A 14,180-nucleotide genomic window follows, 5' to 3' on the forward strand; every position below is an offset into this window, starting at 1 on the left:
TTCATGCCGTATCCATCGTCTCCGCCGAGCCTGAGAGCCCATTGCCGCCGGCCACGAGGTCGCCGTGGCTAGAGCTCACGCGCGTCACGTCCAAGCACACCACCGTGCTCAGCACCACGCCAGGATCCCAAAACCCTAGTCTATTGCTCCCGTTGTGTACCGTAGCCACCGCTCGCGCCTCACCCGAACTCCGGCGCCGCCGTCGTCATGATTGCCATCGCCTCCGGCCACCCTAGCTTCTCCCGTTTCCCCTATTAGATGCGCGCGAGCCTGGGCATCCCGTAGAGCCCCTCCGCCGCTCTTTTGGTCATCGGAGGGCGAATCCCGACGCTCTCCGCCGTCCCTAGCCTCGCCGGCGACGAGCCTCGGGTCAACTCCGGCGAGTTTGACCCGGGTGTGACCCCACTGCCCGGTTTGACTCTCCCCTCTCTCCCACTGACATGCGGGCCCCGCCTGGCTAACCAAGTTAGTTAGGGTTAATTTAATTAGGTTAGTTAGTCCAGACACTGACACGCAGGGCCCACAGGTCAGTTTGACCTGGACCAGCCCGTTGACCTGCTGACGTCACCGTGAGGTCATGCTGACGCAATAATTCCTTTCTGGAATTTAAATAAATCCTAAATGATTTATAAATTCCAGAAAATGCCTAAAACTTCTAAAATTCATAGAAATTCAACCGTAACTCCAAATTAAATAATTTATATATGAAAAATTATCAGAAAAATTCAAGGAATCCATCTGTACCATTTTCATGCATGTTAGAACAACTTATAGCTGCTGTTTAGCACAAATCAATTAAATGGCATTTGAATAATCACATATGGAGTTTGAATTTGAATCTTGTATTCAGACCAACCCCCATTTAACTTGTTGCTAGATGCATTAGCCCAAAACACATTCATTTTGCCATGTCATGATCATGCATCATATTGTGCATTGCATTGATTGTGTTCCCTTCTGTGTTGCCGGTATTTGTCCCCTCTCGATAGACGTGATACCGATGATGTGATCGTTGACACTGATGAAGACTCAATGCTATCTTCAGAAGTGCCAGGCAAGCAAAACCCCCTTGTTCATTCCGATACAATCCTAATCTCTCGCTCCTGCTCTCTTTTAATGCATTGGGCCAACACCGATTCATCTGTTACTTGCTGCGGTAGCTGAACCCCTTTATCCTTTGCATGACCTGTCATTGCCACAGTAAATAGATGAAACCCACTAGCATGAGTAGGATTTGTTTGAGCCCTGTTATGCCTACTCATTCATGCTTGTTTGTCATGCCTGCTACTGCTTAGAGTTGAGTCAGGTCTGATTCATCGGGGATGAATCAGAGGTGTGTGAACATGTCCTACTGTGTGTGAGCTAAGTGTGTGAATACGATTTGGTAAAGGTAGCGGTGAGAGGCCATGTAGGAGTACATGGTGGGTTGTCTCATTGCAGCCGTCCTCAGGAACTGAGTTCTATGTTTGTGATCCATGATTCAGCTACTACCACGCATTGGGCCCGAAACCAATGGACCCTCTCGGCTTCTTGATCACCCTTGTCCTCTGTCCAGGAGTTGCAAGTAGTTTCTGGTGTTTGTAGTATGCTGGAGGCCGTGGGCAGCGCTGACCGGAGGGGTGGGCTGTGATGCGGTAGGCATGTGGCACGGTGTACCGGGCGCCCGTTTGGTGTCTCGGGAACCCTGTTCACATCGTTTGGGGCTGTGAGCGAAACTCCGGTCGGATCTCCTCATGGATGGAACCCGAATAGGCGATAAACCTGGACTAGAGACTCGAGTGTTTAGGCAGGCCGTGGCTGACACCCACGTTGGGCTTCCGCTTGAAGGTTGTCGAGTACATGTCGTGTAAACGACGGTAAGTGGTGAGAGCGTGTGTGAAGAAGTACACCCCTGCAGGGTTAACATCATTTATTCGAATAGCCGTGTCCGTGAAAAAGGACTTCTGGGTTGCTTATATCAGTTCATAGACAAGTGAAAGTGGATACTCTAAAATACGCAAGATAAGCGTGAGTGCTATGGATGGCGCTCTCGTAGGGAGACGGGAGTGGATCCATAGTGGTGTATTGATATGGTGAATATGTGGACTCGTGTGCGCCACCTCAAAAGAGTTATTTGCAATAGTAGATCAGGATAGCCACCGAGTCAAAGCTGGCTTGCTGCAGTTAAACCCCACCATCCCCTTTGTTGAAAATGATGCATATGTAGTTAGTTCCGATGTAAGTCTTGCTGGGTACATTTGTACTCACGTTTGCCTATTTTATGTTTTTGCAGAGAGACCTCAGTCTTGCTAGTAGTTCCGCGTGGTCTTCGACATTTAGCTTGATACCTCAGCTACGATCTTGTGCCCTCGGCAGGATCTGGTAGATAGTCAGGCTTCTCAGCCTTTTTCATTTATAGTTGTCTGTACTCAGACATGATAGCTTCCGCTTGTGCTTGATTTGTATGCTCTGATTGTTGGGTCATGAGACCCCTGTTTGTAATATCTTGCTCCTCGAAGCCTATTGAATAAATTACTTGAGTCGTAGAGTCATGTTGTGATGCCATGTTGTATTTGCACATATCGAGCATATTGTGTGTATGTTATTGAAATGCTTGGTATGTGTGGGATCTGACTATCTAGTTGTTTATCCTTAGTAGCCTCTCTTACCGGGAAATGTCTCCTAGTGTTTCCACTCCGGAACACTTAGGCTAGCCGGCATGTGTCCTTCTTCGTTCCTGTGTCTGTCCCTTCGGGGAAATGTCACGCGATAAATACCGGAGTCCTGTTAGCCCGCTACAGCCCGGTTCACCGGAGTCCTGCTAGCCCAGTGCTACAGCCTGGATTCACTCGCTGATGACCGACACGTTCGATGCTGGGTCATGGATGCCTGTCCCTGTAAGTTAGTGCCACTTTGGGTTTACGACTAGCCATGTCAGCCCGGGCTCCTTATCATATGGATGCTAGCGACACTGTCATATACGTGTGCCAAAAGGCGCAAACGGTCCCGGGCAGAGGTAAGGCGACACCCGTGGGAATACCGTGCGTGAGGCCGCAAAGTGATATGAGGTGTTACATGCTAGATCGATGTGGCATTGAGTCGGGGTCCTGACAAACCGCTTCTGCCCCGTATAACAGGGCAAAGGGTGTCTGGCCGGTGGCTCGATTTGGTGTCGTTCTGATTGACCAAAGAACTGCCGGCAATTCATCAATCCAGCGCCTTCCACTCTTGTGCAGTCTGTCAAAGGTCTTTGTCCTCAGGCCACGCAGTACTTCAACATTTGCCCTCTCAGCTTGACCATTGCTTTGCGGGTGAGCAACGGAAGCAAAACAGGCCTTGCTGCCGAGGTCTTGAGTATATTGCATGAAGGTGCGGCTTGTGAACTGTGTACCGTTGTCAGTGATAACCCTACTGGGTACACCAAAATGGCACACCAGTCCTTTGAAGAACTTGATGGCTGACTGTGTTGTGACCTTCCTCACTGCTTCCACTTCTGGCCACTTTGTGAACTTGTCGATTGCAACGTACAAGTACTCAAAGCCCCCGATAGCGTGGGGGAAAGGGCCCAGTATGTCGAGCCCCCAGACCGAGAAAGGCCAGGAGAGAGGAATGGTTTGAAGGGCTTGAGTTGGCTGATGAAGCTTCTTTGAATGGAATTGACACGCTTCACACCTGGTGACTAGTGTCGTCGCATCCTGGAGGGCGGTGGGCCAGAAGAAGCCTTGCCGAAACGCTTTGCCGGCAAGGGCCCTTGACCCGATGTGGGATCCACATAAGCCTCCATGTATCTCCGCCAACAGCCACAGTCCTTCCTCTCGAGGGATACACTTCAATTTCACGTTGTTCGACCTCTTTCTGTACAGGACGTCATCGACGAACTGGTACATAGTAGAGGGACGGGCCACTTTTTCCGCTTCTTCCTGCTCCTCAGGAAGTTCCCCTATTTGGAGGAATCAGACGGTATGCTATGCCCATGCTGGAGCCTGGGGCTCGACGACGAGGACTAAAGGAGTTTCCTCCGCTACAGGAGCGGCTGTCTCGACGGCAAGAGCTTGATGCTCCGCCGGAGCTAGTCGTCCCGTGGCGGGCTCAGTATCTCCGGCAACATCCTTGCCGGCAGCTCCGGGGAGCTCGGCGGGAAAGTACTTGCCGGGCCCTGATTTCCTCCTCTTGTTTTGCTCTGTTAATGGATCAACGGATGGTTGAGTTAGCTGAAGCACAAAGGTACCTGGTTCCACAGGTAGCTTGAGGGCAGCGCGCTTTGACAGGTAATCGGCGATGTCGCTCTCTGCTCGGGGAACATGCTCCGCCTGTATACCATCAAAACACTCTTCTAGCTTTCTCACTTCATCGACGTAGGCCTTCATCAACGGGCTCTGGTAATCTTTGTTGACTTGTTTGACGACAAGTTGCGAGTCGCCCCTGATGATGAGTTTCTTGATTCTGAGGTCTGCCGCGATCCTAAGACCAGCAAGCAGCCCCTCGTATTCAGCAGTATTGTTTGTTGACACCTCCCTGGGGAAGTGCATCTGGATCACGTACTTGAGGTGCTCTCCGGTGGGCGCGACAAGCAGTACGCCAACCCCGGCGCCCTGTAAGGAGAAAGCTCCATCAAAGTACATGATCCAGTCGCAACTTGCCTCCTTGCCGGGGAGAGCAGTCTCTTGGGTTTCTTCGTCAGGCGTCGCGGTCCATTTTGCAACGAACTCCGCTAGGACTCGACTTTGAATCATCGAGGTACTCTCAAACTTGAGGCCAAAGCTGGACAGTTCAAGTGCCCACTCTACGATCCTTCCCATTGCGTCTGGATTGTGCAATATCCGTTGCAGAGGGAGGCGAGTGACGACAGTGATTTCGTGCGCCTCAAAGTAGTGACGCAGCTTCCTCGAGGCCATAAGAAGGCCGAATAGCAGTTTTTGCACACCGGAGTACCTTGATCTAGCCCCCTGCAGAAGGGAGCTAACAAAGTAGACGGAGTGCTGCATCATCTTCTTCCTTGGCGGCACTCCAACTGGCTGCGTTGTCTCGGCATCGGTGGCATCGGGCTCCATCGCTGCTATTACCTCATCATCAATTTCTCTCTGCGCCACTAGTGCGGCGCTGACCACCTGGTTCGTTGCCGCCAGGTACAGCAGCAACGGTTCCTGTGGCCTAGGCGCAACTAGTATTGGCGCGGAGGAGAGGTACCTCTTCAAATCTTGCAATGCTGCTTCGGCTTCTGGCGTCCACTCCATCGGGCCCGCCTTTTTCAAAATCTTGAAAAAGGGAAGGGCACGCTCGGCGGACTTGGAGATGAACCTGCTCATGGCGGCAACACAACCAGCAAGCCGACGCACATCCTTGACTCGCTTCGGCGCTTCAATCTGCTCTATAGCTTTGATCTTGTCTGGATTGGCCTCTATCCCACGCTGTGACACACAGAACCCGAGAAGCTTGCCAGACGGGATGCCGAAGACGCACTTCTCAGGGTTCAGCTTGAGATTGATCTTGCGCAGGTTTGCAAATGTTTCTTGTAAATCTGATATGAGGGTTGCCTTGTTCTTGGTTTTAACCACTATATCATCCATATAAGCTTCCATATTTCTATGGAGCTGGGGTTCAAAACCAATCTGGACCGCCCTTGCAAACGTTGAACCAGCACTCTTCAACCCGAAAGCCATCCGTATAAAGCAATACGTACCACATGGGGTGATGAATGCCGTTTTCTCTTCATCTTCCCTTGTCATGAAGATCTGGTGGTAGCCGGAGTAGGCATCGAGGAATGACAATAGATCACACCCAGCTGCGGAGTCAACAATCTGGTCGATGCACGGCAATGGGAAGGGGTCTTTGGGACAAGCCTTATTAACATCTGTGTAATCAATACACAGCCTCCACTTCTCATTTGCCTTGCGCACTACCACCGGATTGGCCAACCACGTTGGATGGAGCACTCCTCTTACCAAACCCGCTGCTTCCAGTTTCCGGATCTCCTCTGTGATGAACTCTTGTCGTTCCAAAGCTTGCTTTCTGACCTTCTGCTTGACGGGCTGCGCAGGAGGACAAACAACAAGGTGGTGCTCAATCACCTCCCTGGGAACGCCGGGGATGTCGGATGCTTGCCATGCAAACACATCGACATTCGCCCACAGGAAGGTGACGAGCGCATCTTCCTATTTGTCGTCAAGGGTGGAGCTTATGGTAAAAGCTCCTCCCGTGCCGTCCTCCTTGACTGAAACCTTCTTGGTTCCCGGCGGTGTGGCCCTGGACTTCTTGTTTCTGTCGGCGGAGCTCTTTGGCACGTCCTCGACAAGAGCGCTACGCTCTGAAGAGGTGCGCTTGCTGGAGTGGGTTCCTGAGGTCTCACCGGTCTCTTCTTTTGCCTTCCCGGGGCTCCAGCGGCAGGAGCAAGCGCCATAGGAGTGGCGGATGCTGCAACTGCTTGTTGATAGAGTTGGTCAGCGCAAATTAGCGCATCCTTCTTGTCTGATGGGACGGTGATGATCGTCACAGGCCCTGGCATCTTCAGGGTGTTGTAGGCATAATGTGACGCCGCCATGAACTTGGCCAGCGCTGGGCGGCCAAGGATCCCGTTGTAAGGCAAGGGGATCTTGGCAACGTCGAACACAATCCTTTCTGTCCTGTAGTTCAGATCACTCCCAAAAGTCATGGGCAACGTGACCTTTCCCTTTGGTTGACTTCTTCCTGAGTTGACCCCCTGAAACGTGCCCGTCTCTTCGAGGTCTTCATCAGGAATCTGCAATTTCTCGATCATGGCAGGCGAGATTAAGTTCATACCGGCCCCGCCATCGACTAGCATCTTTGTCACCTTGAGGTTGCGTATTGTTGGTGAAACTAACAATGGCAAGCACCCGACTGCAGTAGTGCGATCAGGGTGATCCTCAGTGTCAAAAATGATAGGTGTGCTGTACCACTTCAGCGGCCTTCGGGCATCAAACGATGGTTCCATCGCTGCAACCTCACGCGCGCACTGTTTAAGCTGGCGGTGAGAGGTATGCAGCGAGGCGCCGCCATCGACGCACATGGCCTCTGTAGCTTTCTGAAATTCTTGGTCACCAGACTCATCGTCCTCTTCGTGATCATCGTCTTCTGGCTTTTTGTCACGGCCCCGGGCGGGCCTCTCCTACTGTTTATCTTTGCCGCGATGGCCCACCTGGCCATCACGCTTCTTGCCAGACCCCTCAGCACCGTCCCGGCCTTTCTCCTTGTCCCGCCTCTCATATTCAGCCCTCTGCTTCTCAGCAAGGAGCTCAACCTGTCGGCAGTTCTGGAGATCATGGCCTTTGGTGCGATGGATCTTGCAGTATTACTTGTCGGAGTTTCCTGGCTTCTCGGCAGCCGCCAAGGCCCGGCAGGCGACACATCCGGCAATTTCCTTGCCGGGGTCATCTGCCTTGGTTTTCTTGGCGGAGCCGGCGTCGTCAGATCCCTCGACGGCAAGCACATCTTTACCTTTGCGCTTCCTGTTGCGGCGCCGGCCTTTCTTCGCCGGGGAGGCAGTATCCTCATCTGAGGAGTCGGTTTCCACGCCGGCATCTTCGCCGGGGTACTTCCTTCCCTCTTCAGCTCGGGCACATTTGTCAGCAAGAACATAGAGTTCTGCCACATCTTTCACCTTGTTCATTGCCAGTTCTTCGCGCATCTTGCGGTTACGCACGTTCTGATGGAACGCGCTGATGATGGCGGCAAGGTGAACATCAGGGATATTGTACTGTACCCGGCTGAACCTCTGTATATACTTGCGCAGACTCTCGCCTCCCTTCTGGGGAATGACATGTAGGTCGCTTGCTTGCCCATGGGCTTGGTGACCCCCAGTAAAGGCACCCACAAACTCATGGCACAAATCCGACCAGGAGGAAATAGAGTCTACCGGCAAGTGCATCAACCATGACATGGCGTTGGGTTTAAGAGCCAATGGAAAGTAATTCGCAAGCACCTTATCGTCGCGGGCTCCGGCGGCTTGCATCGCGATGGTGTAGATGCTGAGGAACTCAGACAGGTGAGTCTTGCCGTTGTACTTTTCACCAACGTCAGGTTTGAAGGTGCGGTGAGTGGGCCACTGGAACTGCCGCAGCTCACGGGTAAAAGCCGGACAGCCTACCTCGTAAGGTAGGCCTCCAGGGCTCTCCGGGGCCGGGTGGTTCACAGCAGGCCCTGCTCGCCTGTCTGACTGGTGGCGCGCTCCGCGCTGGCGCTCGATAGTGGTTCGAGCATCTTCATGGGCTCGTTCCCAAAGAACTTGGCACTGGTCACAGTGGGTCCGCGGGTCAGACGATGCTATGGAGATGGCGTCGCCCGCGATGTCACGACGAGCCGGCGTCCGCGGTACCGGATGGGGGAGAGGTGAATGCACCGTGGTCGCGGCGCCGCCGGCTTTTCCGCCACTAGTCCGCGGGACTCCATCGGAGCGTCGACCCGGGGGCCCCACCGGACTTGGTTCGTCTTTGTTGGCCACCGCAACAAGGCTTCGGATAGTGGCTCTCCATTCGTTGAGTTTCCCCGTAGTGGGAGGAAAGTCGAGGAGCAACTGCGCGCGCGCGCCAGAGCCTCTGCTGGCGTCGGTGGTAGCGAAACCTGCACGGATCGGGACGCACTTCGACTTCTGACCATGTCAGAAGGAGCTCTATCACGACCCCGCGGTCGCATGCCGTTTTCACCAGCGCCTCGGCGAGTGGGCAGGTCTTCTACATCCCGGGAGTGGCGCTCGGGGCTCTTCCCGCGGCGACGCCCGGGATCTTCGGTGTGATTACGCCGTTCGTCGCGCGCTGCCTGGGAGGAGCGCGCTGTTGACGCCGGCGTGGGAGTCTTGGAGGCCCTTGCGTCGCCTTCGGGCGGGGCGGCGATGACCTTGGAAGGCCCCGCTCCACCCGCGAAGGACTTGGCTCCGCCTTTGGATTTGGCGACGTGTGGCCTGTTACCAGGCGCACAAACATCTCCGCCTCCCAAACTCCGGCTGCTGGGATGGTGTTGGTGTTCGCGAGCGGCGTCCCGGGTCCTCTCTGCGACCGGTCCGCTGCTCGCCTGCGTCGGGACGGGCTGTCCGGCTTCCGACTGGCCAACCGCCATCGTCGCCTTCTTCTTGGGCGCCATGATGATGAAGAAGCGCCGAACACTACAAGGATTCTAGTCTATTGCAATAAAATTTATTGCTACAACTACGTTTTGTTGCAATAAAACGCTATATTACCACAAGTTCTCCGGTTGTGGTAATAGGCCGCACATATTGCCGTAACTTAGTTTCGTCGCGATAAATACTAACTTTGTTGCAATATAGGCCTCATATTGCAATAAACTATATAGGCGTTGCAATATGGTAGCGGTATTGGGACAACCAAATTTCGCTGCGTGAGGGCAGTCATTTTGTTGTAACAGAGATTAGGTATTTCAACAGAATAACTATTCGTGGCAATATTCAAAAAGATATTGCAACATCTGCGTGACGTTGCATTAGTTACAAATATTGTTGCAAAAAGTGGCTAACTATTGCAAAAACTTCATCGGCATTGCAATATGGTAGCGATATTGCGACAAACAAATTCCGTTGCGCGAGGCAGCCATTTTGTTGTAACAGAGACCAGGTATTTCAACAGAATAACTATTTGTGCTAATATTCGGAAATATATTGCAACATCAGTGTGACATTGCATTAGGTACAAGTAAAACAGTGGAAAATATATTATTCGAATTTATAAATATTAAGTTATGATTTTTGCAAGCTTTAAGGTGTAATTAAAATATATTTTAATTGCACCAATTTCAATTAACCAAAACAATGGAAAAAATTTATAGATGGATATGACACTTTCTTGATAGGAATATATATTTAATTTTTTAAATTTGGATTTGAAATGGCTAAGTTGTTGCCATTTTAAAACCAGGGTGTTTTCTGCCAAAAAGGGACTTGTTAGATGGAAATAGAAAATGAGTTAATTGCATGGAAATATCACAACTGGGGTAGTACGTGTCAATATCATGTTTAGGGCAGTCTGTTACGAAATGATCTAAACTGCGTATAATAGTGTATTGATGATCTATCTGACCTTTGGGGCCGCCTGTCAGGTGCGGACGTGGCATGTTCTTTTACATGTTTCCCATATTTACATGTTTATGTCATTTTCCGTTAATTTCCGAAAAGTACGACATGAAGATTCGAACCCGAGACTTCTTTCTTCCGCCTCTACAGGAGCAACCAGTGGACTACTTCACTGCTTGTGCCAGTATTCCCCGTTTTGGATCTTTTTTTCTTTATTCAGTTCGCCGAAGCCAGGTTTTTTTATTAAACTCACAAAAACAAGTGCAGCTGACAGGATCGATCTGGTCGTAGTTGTATATTTTTGTATTTCTTTTCATCAAACTCACAAAAAAGTGCAGCTGACAAGATCGATCCAATGATATCTCCGTACAAAAGGAAAGAAACAAACCACTAGGCTATCCCATCAGCTGTGATATACATGCCTTTTTACTTCTTTTATTTGTTCTGTCATTTTGTGGTTTTTTCTCCTGCCATTTTTATTATGTTTTCTGTTTTTTTTCTTTATCATTTTCCTAAATGTGCGGAATCCTTTCAAATTCATGAACTTTATTTAAAACCGATGAAGCTTTTTTTGAAATCCATCAACTTTTACTCAAATTCATGAAGCTTTTATCAGAATTGATGATTTTTTTTTCTAATTTGTGAACCTTTAAAAATATCAATGAACCTTTTTCAAATTTGATGAACTTTTTTCAAAACGAATGAACTTTTTAAAATTGATCAATTTTTTTTTAAAATTTGAAGAGCTGTTTTCAAATTTGATGATTTTTAAATTAAACTACAACAGTAGCATCAATTATGCCAGAAGAAGTGGATATAGCAACTAAATCATGATATTCCAACAAGGAAGGCGGCAGCGGGGCTCCTTCGCCCCCTCGCGCATGGATCTGATGCCGGACGGATCTCACGGACAATGGCGTTGCGATGCGGTGGGTCGCGGCAGCGCGATCCAGCTTCCTAGCGGCTACGTTGGGAGGTCGATGACACGGATGTGGCCCCCGGTGGTAGGGTGTGCTGGGTCTTGGTAGCGGCGGCGATCTCACCAGATCCGTGGTCCGAAGCACCAGGTGGCGCGAGCTGCGGACGACGATGGGAGGGATCCCTAGAGACCTCCCAGTGCCCTGCCGTCTGCTCCTCCCCTCCCCTGTCGCTGCCAGAGGGCGTGACGGGGTGAAGCCTGGCCAGTGGCAGCGGTGCCAAGGCCCCTTCACCCCCTCGTGCGTGGATCCGATGCAGGACGGATCTGACGGGCAAGGGCATAAATATTTGACATATATCCCAAGTTTCAATTTTGTCATGGAAACTAGGGAGTAAACAAAGATACACAATTGTAGATCCATGATGAAACAACACGTTGCTAACACAACAGGTCTCAAAACGAAATTGGATTGGTTGTTAATTTGCATAGTTGACTTTTTATGTTTTTCGTTGAAACAAAAATAACATGATTATGTTGGACCTACTCTGGCGCGGAGGAACCCTCCACGGACTATCCGATAAGATGAAAGATGTTGAAATCACCCCATCTCAAGATCAAAATGTGAGATCGAGACTGACATAGATCGACCGTCTCACCAACCCATCCCATTTGTATTTGTGTTCCAAGGCAAGAGTACCTAGTAGTTTTAAAGTGAGGGCCACATTAGGTTTATGTGAGTTGTAGTTCAAAACTAGCCAAGTTTTTGCCGATGATTCTTGAAATTGTAGTGCAAACCTGGTTGTACCTACAACCAGGTCAACCGGCGACAACGCGCTAGCACCCGTCGCGACCCCTACTTTCGTGTGATGGCCACCCCTACCAGGCTGCAGCTCAAGCCGTCCTGACCCTGGTGGCAAGCTCCGGCCGGCGAGCCGCCCCTCTGACCTTGCACGCCGCTCCTGGTCGGGCCTGCCTCCCGTCGCTCGCTTCCTCCATCCTCGGTGTTGACCAAGCAGTTCCGTTGTCCCTCTTCCCGACCTTCGTCCGCGAGCTCGAGCCTCTCCACTGGCCATGGATGTGAGCTTCCCACACGTCGCCTACCGCCGGACTTAGGGAAGATGACGGACATGGGATGATTTCATCAGAAACCTCCCGATCTAGTTCGGAGGGAAGATGACGATCATGAGATGATTTAGCACCATATATATCTCATATTGCTTTGACATGTTATTTTTTCCAATTTATTTCATTATTCTAAACATTCCCTCCAAAAAGAATTACTTTCCCACCACATAATTTTGGTTTACTGTAGTTTGCGCCAATATTTTGTGTTCCCACCAAAAAAATAGAGTATTTATCTTGCCGCTAAAGACCCTTCCTAACAACCCACGATTGCTAAACCAAATCACACGGCGTCTTCACCGGCGATTAGATCTGGAGCTCTCGTCCCTGGTTCAGGTTGTTCTTTCTCCCGATCTCCTCCCATCCTAGAACGTCCAGAAATCCTAGCGTCGTCCAGCAGGTGCGGCGGTTGCCCAGCGCGCCGCGCGGTGCCGCCGACGAGGAGTCGTCGTCCTTGATCTCGCCCTCGGCCATGCCCGCTCGCCGCCGCACGCCCCGTCGCCTGCCCGACACCCGCGCGACCCCGCCCGCTCACCCGGCTGCTCGGTCCTACCGCCTGCTGTCAGAGGCCGTCGCCCTCGCCCGCCGCCGGAGACCCCAGCCCACGGTCGCCGCCCCTCGTCCGCTGCGGGATACTCGCGAGCGCGCCGCCCGCTCGCCTCGGCAGCGCCCCACCCCCCGTGCTGCCCACCGTGAACCCCGGCCAGTATGCCCTCGCTTGGCGGCGCCTACGTTTGGGTGAATTCGAGCCAGTGGGGCGTCGCCTGGCTCCCCTCCCCCGGGCAGCCATGGAGGAGCAATGCACTGCTAATGCAGTATCTCTTGTTTTTGATAATTTAGCATAATGTAGTTCATGACTACAATGTTTCTTACTCTGATTTTATTGCGAAGATGTCGGATGATGAAGACGATGGGTGATCGTGATGGTGACACCCAGAGCTAGAAGGCCACGAGGAGTTCAATATGAGATGTTAGTATACGCATCTGCTCTACATAATTCTGCAACTGAATGTGTATGAGTACTAATCAAACCAAAAACTACCAATATTTATTTTAATTGTGAAGCAACAATGGTATGAAGAATATCTGCTATTACCGGCGTGTTGTCTTTGTAGGAGCTCATTGAGAATTTAGGCTTTAATAATGTGACTGATAAGCCAACTGCACTTAAAATGATGAGAGATGTATGTGAATCTGTTCTTAAATCCTATGAAAGGAAGCAAAGCTAGCACATAGTGGTGGTGATATCTTGACGAGTTACAGAGTGGCCTTGCGGAGGCAGCTTGGGAAGGTTAACAAGGGATTGCATTGGAATTATTTCTGATTAAGTATTAGCTCTGGATTACCACTGTTGTTGGTGTTAGTCCAGCTGTACTGGTGCCATAACTGCACTATCTGGGTTGGCACTTCAGTTGAATTCTGGATTTATTCTTTTGGTCTGGTTCTCTTCTTATGATTGTCCTCTACTGTATGACTTGGTATATCATACTTCAAAACATGTTGGGCCTATTTTTTTACGATACTCAGTGAGGAACATGTGCAGGTGTGGGACTTGATAAAGCTTGGAGATTATCTTAGTGCAAGTGATGATGTCGATCACTCTAGGATAGGGATTACTGGTGAATCACTCGGAGGTATTATAGATCATGATTGCATCATGATACTGAATTAATACATAGACTTCACTTTTAGAAAACTTATCCTTTTTATTTGGAGCTGAATACAGGAATGCATGCATTGTTTGCTGCTTTTTGTGGATACACGGTACAGTGTTGTTGTTCCAATAATTTGGTGTTCAGGTACACACTGCAGTAATTTTATCGATATGGGTGCACATAGTTTTGTGATTTGTCTCATGTAAGTAAATCAATGCTCTTTGTGGTGGCTACAGGGATTTCAATGGGCAATAGATAATGACATGTGGCAAGCTAGAGTTGATAGCATTAAGCCTTTATTTGAAGGTTAGACGCCATGCATCCTCTAAGATTGGGGCACACACCATTGAAAATATAGATCACAGCTGATATATATTGTATCAGTTCAGAACATTTACATGTAAGTATCTATGTCATTTTGTCTTTCCTGTAGAAGCAAGAATTGATTCAGGGAAGAGTGAAATAGATGTAG

General features: G+C 50.3%; 1 long non-coding RNA gene across 1 annotated transcript; it reads left to right on the plus strand.

Moving 5' to 3' along the window:
• The first annotated feature begins 12,323 nt into the window (after nucleotides 1–12,323).
• LOC123185544 (uncharacterized) lies at nucleotides 12,324–13,625 on the plus strand. The gene is made up of 3 exons (XR_006493427.1): nucleotides 12,324–12,389; nucleotides 12,945–13,023; nucleotides 13,597–13,625. It is a non-coding gene; the product is annotated as an uncharacterized lncRNA (long non-coding RNA).
• Nucleotides 13,626–14,180: the final 555 nt, after the last annotated feature.

This window comes from Triticum aestivum, chromosome 2A (genome assembly GCF_018294505.1).
Source record: "Triticum aestivum cultivar Chinese Spring chromosome 2A, IWGSC CS RefSeq v2.1, whole genome shotgun sequence".
Classification (NCBI taxonomy): Eukaryota; Viridiplantae; Streptophyta; class Magnoliopsida; order Poales; family Poaceae; genus Triticum; species Triticum aestivum.